Source organism: Leucoraja erinacea, chromosome 5, assembly GCF_028641065.1.
Source record: "Leucoraja erinacea ecotype New England chromosome 5, Leri_hhj_1, whole genome shotgun sequence".
In the NCBI taxonomy this organism is placed as follows: domain Eukaryota; kingdom Metazoa; phylum Chordata; class Chondrichthyes; order Rajiformes; family Rajidae; genus Leucoraja; species Leucoraja erinaceus.
The window spans coordinates 27,748,088-27,756,569 of record NC_073381.1 but is presented as its reverse complement, the minus strand read 5'-3'; the positions used below and the strand labels follow the sequence as shown (position 1 = coordinate 27,756,569).

Sequence of the window (8,482 nt, the reverse complement as noted above, 5' to 3'; positions counted from 1 at the left end):
TGCTCAAGATTTCAGCATCTGCAGTTTCTTGGTTCCATCACATCCCAATGTTTAATCTTTTATTGGCCTCAATTCTCTGGAATAGAATGTAAAGCTATAAACATCTGATTCTGAAATAAGCTTGTTCCCAATTGAGCACATCCAGCCTAAACAAAGTGCTGCATGTGTAGGGAGGAACTGCAGATGCTGGTTTAAACCGAAGACAGACACAAAAAGATGGAGTAACTCAGCGGGTCAGGCAGCATCTCTGGAGAAAAGGAATAGATTATGTTTCGGTAAGTACTTTCCATCCTACTTGTATCCTTTTCCCACTTAAGGATAAAAAAATGGGATGAATACATTTATGGGCAGATGGGTTTTTTTAACACATACCACAAGTCTTTATATCTTTACATGATAAATGTTTCAGGTTGTATTGGCATGCTGCGGGGAACTATTATGCAAACTTGGTGCAAGGGAGGGGAAAAGTTAAAAGGGTGGGAACGCAGGTCTTATTTAATTATGATTGATGAGATCGCAACAATCCAAAATAATGAACCAGAAATGGGTAGATGACTGATGAGCATGCAGCAACTTGACAGTGTAGTGCAGAGCTTTTAATGGAAATGCAAACATGTTACATTCCCATACTACATTCCTGCAGGTACTGTTTTTATTTATATCGTTAAACCGCTCAAATTAAATGTCTTTGCAAAAATATGTGCACACAAATGCTGTATGTGCGCTTTAAGTGTTCTGACATGAACCTCACTAATTGGAAGAACCACTCTGACGTTCCGACATTGATTTTAACTGGCACTGAGCAATTTGTGCTGAGAGTGTACATTAGGGATTGAAGACACCTCAGGATGAAATAATTTGTATTACCATAGAATCCACCATGACCTTAGGTTATTCCAAAGAGCTTTACTGTCGGGAAGCTTTAAAATGTCAACAGTTTAGTTTAGTTTAGAGATACAGCGCAGAAACAGGCCCTTTGGCCCACCGGGTCTGCGCCGACCAGCGATCCCCGCATATTAACACTATTATTAACACACACTAGGGACAATTTATACATTAACCAATGCAATTAACCTACAAATCTGTATGTCTTTGGAGTGTGGGAGGATACCGAAGATCTCTGAGAAAACCCACGCAGGTCACGGGGAGAACGTAAAACTCCGTACAGACAGCATTTGTAGTCGGGATCGAAACCGGGTCTCCAGTGCTGCAACTCTACCGCTGCGCCACCATGGTCGCCCTTTAGTTCTATAATATCGACAGTGCAGCATCTAATTTACACACCATCAACTCCCACACACAACCATAAATTATAATGTACTGGATATCTCCTTTAGCATGTGGAGGAATAATATGTGTCAGGACACCAAGGAGAACTTCAATGCCATGACATCTAATTGTTCCAATGGTTTTTTTATTGTCATGTGTACCAGGTACAATGAAGTACAATTTTTGCATGCAGCTCAGCAAAATTATCCCCGTACATAAGCACAATCGCCCCAGTCAGTGCAGCATGCACAGAACAGCCCACTGAGTCCACATGCAAGAGGCGCTATTTTGGTGCCATTTTACAGTCCCAGCTGCAGCTGGCCACAAAAGCCCCTTGCAGCGGATGCCTCCATGTCCCGCAATCCGATGCCCCTCTCCACGCCCGGGTCCCACTCAACGCCCTCATTCCATGGGGGGACGACTCCTTCAGCTGACCTCGATGGCACGAAGGTAAGACCTCCCCCCTGGTTCCTCTCACTTTATCCTGGACCCTTTGTCCAGCGGACGCCACTGTCACCATCTCCTTCCACCCCTTTCCCGACTCCCGAACAATGGGGCGAGCAGAGGCCGGGCTCAGCAGCCTATCCTCTCCCAGGGAGCTGAGCCTGCAGTTGGGTCCTTGTACATCTGAGGCAGCAGGCTCGCTTCAAAAGACAGCACACCATTTACAGCCCAAATGATGTGCTTACTTGTCTAGACTGGGGCCAGCACTGAATCGCAGCTGAATTTGTGCCAAGTGCGTGTACCCTACCGGACTTTCCCCTGGTCAAGATCAGTTGTCAGAATATTTAGCCGGATCAGTAATATTCCAAGCCTGAACTGCAAATGTTCATTTCCAGTGTTCAATATTAGGATTATAAAGTTATCAATGCATTTTTAATATATAATAATGTTAAAAATAGGTTGATGAATTGATAAAAATGTTGCACACTTTTATCTGATTGTTCTATCCCAGCAGTTTATTTTCGTCAGGGAGAGAAATGTACATAAATAAAGGACACAAAATGCTGGAGTAACTCAGCAGCTCAGGCATCATCTCTGGAGAAACTGGCGAGGTGATGTTTCGGGTCAACACTCTCCTTCAGACCGATCGTAGGGGGGAGGGGGGAGAAAAACGCTGGAAGAGGAGAGAGGCAGGACGCAGCCTGACAGGTAAATGTACGCAAGCAACTTCTTTCGTAAGCACAAGAGATTTGGTACAAAGTGTCTTTGATTTTTCTGCTGCTGCATTATGAAGCATTCGGATCAGCCCTAACAAGATCCAGTGGTGTGACAATTACAGCCATTTGGTGGAGAAGACTCCAGACATTTCTGGGGGTCACCTGTTAATCCTGCACCAGACTATTCTGTTCAGTCATGTTTTAAATCATAAGAAGGTGCATGGGTTTTAATGCAATCTGCTGTTTTGGTGTGAACGTGATGTTAAAATGTTAAGAGAGTGGCTGGATTGTAATAGTTCCACCTGGCTGAGTCTATGCACCTCATTAACCACAAGTGCTATTTCGTCAGAAGGCCCCATGCATTGAAAATTGCCAGTTTAGAAGCACTTGATCATATCCCCAGAGCACTCTGCCTGCCTGCTTCACATATCTTGTAATGTCAAATGTTTAAATCACTTTAACATGCTAATAGGCTATTAATGGACAACAGAACACACATACGCACACTCACTCCATCCCTCTCCAATGCTTTACATCACACAGTATCTGCAACCATATAAATATCCTTGTAAATAGAAGATTTCCCACGGATACACAAGCACAGGAATGAAGCAAAGCATCGTATGGAAAATGTCTCCATTTCATAACATTTAGAATTATTTCACTTCTCCTTTAAAAAAGAATACGTCATGTTCAGAGTGAATGGTGATATTATCCTGTTCAAAGCACATAGTGCTGGAAAAACTCAGCAGATTCTGTGGAGGGAATGGACAGATGACATTTCAGGTCAGGACTCTGATTATAGAGTACGAGGATAAATCTGGAAAAGGGAGGGTGGGGGGGGGGGGGGAAGACAAAGCCTGGCATGTGATAGCTGGACACAGAGGAGATGTGCAGGGGATGGGAGGGGCAGTATTGTTTGTCACATGGTTGGTATAAGTGACAAAGGCAAGAGGTGTAAAAGAGACAAAAGTATGTTGTTAAATGTATGTTTTAGTGCAGGGGTCGGCAACCTTGTTCTGCATGAGCGGATGACGGGCCACATCTATTGCCATAATTAATAAATGGAGGTAAAACTTTGACCTACACTTATATATTTAAGCAATATTATGTCTATGGAACATAGCAGTTAGATTGAGACACTGGTATTGAACCTACCCTCAGATTCAGATTCAGATTCAGATTCAATTTTAATTGTCATTGTCAGTGTACAGTACAGAGACAACGAAATGCATTTAGCATCTCCCTTGAAGAGCGACATAGCAAACGATTTTGAATAAAAAAATAAATAATAAGTGTCCGGGGGGGAATGGCCTACTCCTGCACCTGTTTGAGGGAGGTGACACACACCCGGGTGTGATTGGCAGTCACCGAGGTACGTTGTTTAGTAGAGTGACAGCCGCCGGAAAGAAGCTGTTCCTCGACCTGCTGGTTCGGCAACGGAGAGACCTGTAGCGCCTCCCGGATGGTAGGAGGGTAAACAGTCCATGGTTGGGGTGAGAGCAGTCCTTGGCGATGCTGAGCGCCCTCCGCAGACAGCGCTTGCTTGGACAGACTCAATGGAGGGGAGCGTGGAACCGGTGATGCGTTGGGCAATTTTCACCACCCTCTGCAGTGCCTTCCGGTCGGAGACAGAGCAGTTGCCATACCATACTGTGATGCAGTTGGTAAGGATGCTCTCGATGGTGCAACGGGTAGAAGTTCACCAGGATTTGAGGAGACAGATGGACTCACCCCTCTCTGTCCTAAACAATGCAGATCCTTTGTTACCCTCTCTTCCTCCTCCCCATTCACTCCCTCTCCCTGCTCTCTCCTCCCCATCCCCCCCACTCTCTCTCCTCTCCCTCTCTCCTCCCCCTCTCTCCCCCTCTCCTTCCCATCCCACCTCTCTCCACCTCTCCTCCCCTTCTCTCCATCTCTATCTCTCCTACCCCCTCTCCTCCACCTCTCCTCCCCCCTCTCCACCTCTTGGGGGAAACATTTTTTAGTCTCTTTCCTCAACGGAGTTGCAACTTTTTCATATCGTATCTCTGTCCGTGCTGCGGCCTATCTCGAGGAGCTGGCGGAACTCTTTGCTGGGGATCAACTTTGGGAGCTCCAACTGCTGGAGCCTGTGGACTTAACACCGTGGAGCTCGTGGTCCCTTGGTTAGGAACCGACTTTGGGAGCTCCAAGCCGCAGGAGCTTCGACCGCCCTGATCACGGGTGCTTTGATCGCCCCGATGCGGGAGCTTCAATCGCCAGCTGCGGGAACTTCGATCATCCTGTCTGCAGATGGTTTGACTGCCCCATCCGTGGGAGAATGAGGAGGAAAGATGATAAGACTTTATTGTCTTCCACCACAACGAGGAATGTGGGGGAGTCACTGCGGTGGATGTTTATGTTAACTTTTATGTAGTTGTGTGTCTTGTTGCTTTTTCTGGTATGACTGTACGGTAAATCAAATTTCACTGTACCTTAAATTGTACATGTGACAATAAAGGACCATTGGACCATTGAAGGAAAGAAGTGGAATGAGATGTAAGGGAGGGATATGGGTGGAAAGGAATGGGATAGGGTAAAGAGGAAGTTTAAAAGGAAAATGTTGGACTCGGGGGTGTGAGATGAGCGTATGGCGGAGGGAAAAAGAGTGACTAGGGATTGGGAGAATGAGTGAGAAATGTGTACATCAATCTGGTGAGGGGACAATAAGGATCGGGAGAATTCAATGTTCAGACCATTGATATTCCATGGTTGTCAGCTACCCAAGCAGAATATGAGACGCTGTTCCTCCAGTTGCTTGTGGCTTCACTCTGGCAACGGAGGAGGCCAAGGATGGAAAGGCCAGTAGGGGAATAAGAAAGGGAGTTAAAATAGTTGGCAACCGGAAGATCCAGTAGGCCTTGGTCAACTGAGTGAAAGTGTTTGTTAAAATGGTCGCCTCATCTATGCTTGGTCTTGCTAATGTACAGGAGGCCATATTGGGAGCACCAAATGCAATCGGGGAGGTTTGAGGAGTTGCACATGAACCTGGAAAAGCTGCGGTGGTCCCTGGATGGAAATCATCCCTGGTATTATCCTGTTGACGTATTCTGTTGGTCCCTAACATGGATCTTACCTCAGTGCAAATTCTAAACTGCTAAATTCCAGTTGCACTTTGTAATTAAAATTTGTAATTAACAAAACAAGAATACCCATTCATCATTGGTAATAAATGATAGCAATTGTGACATGTACACTGTTTTTTATACATTCCCAGCTACTTAATCAGAATAAGGATGAAAAATGACAGAAACCACATCAAGCTTGCAACAGGAATGGGGTGGGAGATTGCAACCTTCACGTGGTCCACCCTGTTTCAACGAATGCAAACAACCTGGCGTGCACAAATAGAAGATCAAACTGAACAAGTTGTCTTACAACTTTAGGCTGTGCATGCCATTCGCAAGAAGAAGAAGCAGCAGGAATGTTAAATGTTATAATGATATTGCATTTTTTGAAGAAAAAAACAAAGAAAGAAATGCCACATGGAATATAAAATGACCTGAAACAATGGAAGCTGCGTCATGAATTCAATTTCTTTTCCACTTTAGGAAGCAGTGGCGTAGAAATGTATCTACTCTACATTATTTTAGTTTTGTGGTACAGCGTGGAAATTGGCTCTTCAGCCCACTGAGCCCGCGCTGACCAATGATCACCAATACACTGGTTTTATCCTACACACTGGGGACAATTTTCACAGATAGCAATTAACCTACAAACCTGCACGTCATTGGAATGTGGGAGGAAACTGGAGCCCCCGGAGAAAACCCATTAGTAGACCTAAAATACCAATAAGCAGAGGGATGGAGTATTCTCAATAGGTGCCAATGGATCTCAGTCTTTGATCACAGAGCACAACTTGCACAAGCACTTTGCAAAAAGTGAAGTATTAAAAAGGCAGGGAGAAGTAGCAGAATAAAGCCAGCCAGCTCTCTGATCCACTTCACCAATCAATGCCGCAAAGTGTTTAGTAGAGGAGATTTTCCTCTCTTGACCCCACGGCACCTTGCAGGACAAAAGCCAGGGACACCAGGCAAGTGGTCATGGTGGAGCCCAGCTCAATAGGAGATACATGCAGAAATGTTGGAAGAATAACCATGACTTCATAAATTGGGTGAAGTGAAACATTCATGGCAGCCTTGCTACTCACTGACAGGCACTGCCTACGCTGCAAAATTAGGACCAAAAGGCAACAGCTCTCTCTTCTCCACTCACACTGGTGGACAGACGTTGGCTGCTTTCCTTCCTCCCAACTCACTTATCATAGTAATGACACACTCCTCACACTCACAGACAGTGACACACACACGCTCACTGACAGACAGTGATACACACACTCCTCACACTCACTGACAGTGACACACACACACTCACACACACTCACTGACAGTGACACACACACACACACACTCACTGACAGTGACACACACACACTCACACTCACTGACAGTGACACACACTCACTCACACTCACTGACAGTGACACACACTCACACTCACTGACAGTGACACACACACTCTCACACTCACTGACAGACAGTGACACACACACACACTCACACCGACTGACAGTGACACACTCACACTCACACTCACTGACAGTGACACACACACACTCACACTCACTGACAGACAGTGACACACTCACACTCACACCAACTGACAGTGACACACTCATTCTCACACTCTGACATTGACACACTCACTGACAGACAGTGACACACACACGCACCCCCCTCACTGACAGTTACACTCACTCTCACACTCACTGAAAGTGACACACTCCTTCCCCACACACGCTAACACATGATGACACACACTCTCCCCACACAGTGACAGACTCACTCCCCACACTCACACAGACAGTGACACACTCACTCTCACACACTAACAAACAGTCACACACTCACTCTCACACACTCACTGACACACAGTGACAACTTGCACCCCACACTCATGGTGATTTTTTGCGACTTCTGCAAGCATCTTTTGGGAGGTTAATGGGAATGACTGTTGAAAAATGTGAAAGGTTTAATTTCATATTGAATCATTAGGAGCTCGCTATCTTGATAGCGTCTGAGGAAGGGTCTCGACCCAAAACGTCACATTCCTTCTCTCCAGAGATGCTTTCTGTCCCACTGAGTTACTCCAGCATTTTGTGTCTTCCTTCGCTATCTTGATGTTGCTTGGACAGGTTGTGTACAGTATGGTAATGAACAGCATGAAATTGACTCAATGGTTTCATGAGTGCACTCCTCCCGTCAATTAATAAGCCTCAGCACAACATTGAAATAGTTGATACATGATGTAAGACACCATATTTTAGACATAACCAGAATGTAGATGCCTGTTCCGATCCGCCCAGAGCAAAGCAGAACATTCTCCTAACATCTCTTGCTCAAACACCACCATTTGCAGTCATTCATCACTTTGTTATGCTGGATCTTGCTGTGTGCAAAATAATCTCCATCTTTGAACGTATAATAGTCTCTGCTTTGAGTCTTTTAATTATTTTTGAACATTTTGAACATGAATTTATTGACAGTAGTTTCTAATGACGTACAGAAACAAATCAATCCTTTTATTTGCATCCAAACATATCCATTGACATGTGGGTTTCTTACTTTCCATTCTGCAATGTAAGAAAGCCTGCAAATTAAACCGATTCACAGACAGGGTGATGGGTGTGGTGAGAAATGAGGCAGGTATATCAAGACGTAAGGGTCCCTTTTTTATTTTTCTTTATTATTTTTGGTTTTTGTCTTCTTATTCTTCTAGAGGCTTTTACTCATTCACTCCTGGACTGCACCATCTGGTAGTCTAGGGGTTTACACATCACTATTTCTTTCCCTTTCTCTCTTTCTCGCTCTTTCTCTCTTGCTTTACTTCTTTATTGTTAAATTTAAAATGGAAGATGTACGTTAAATGTTTTTTTTCATATGCCGCGGTCTATACTACTATACATTGCTTCTAATAAAATACAAATTAAAATAAAATAAAAAGAAGAAAGCCTGCAAAGTAGTTGGAAATCA

General features: G+C 44.6%; 1 long non-coding RNA gene across 1 annotated transcript; it reads left to right on the top strand.

Annotated features, from left to right (window-relative positions):
- Nucleotides 1–866: 866 nt before the first annotated feature.
- On the top strand, nt 867–6,268 carry LOC129697069 (uncharacterized). Its single transcript, XR_008723442.1, has 3 exons — nt 867–1,719; nt 2,225–2,421; nt 5,668–6,268. It is a non-coding gene; the product is annotated as an uncharacterized LOC129697069 (long non-coding RNA).
- The last annotated feature ends 2,214 nt before the right edge of the window (nt 6,269–8,482 follow it).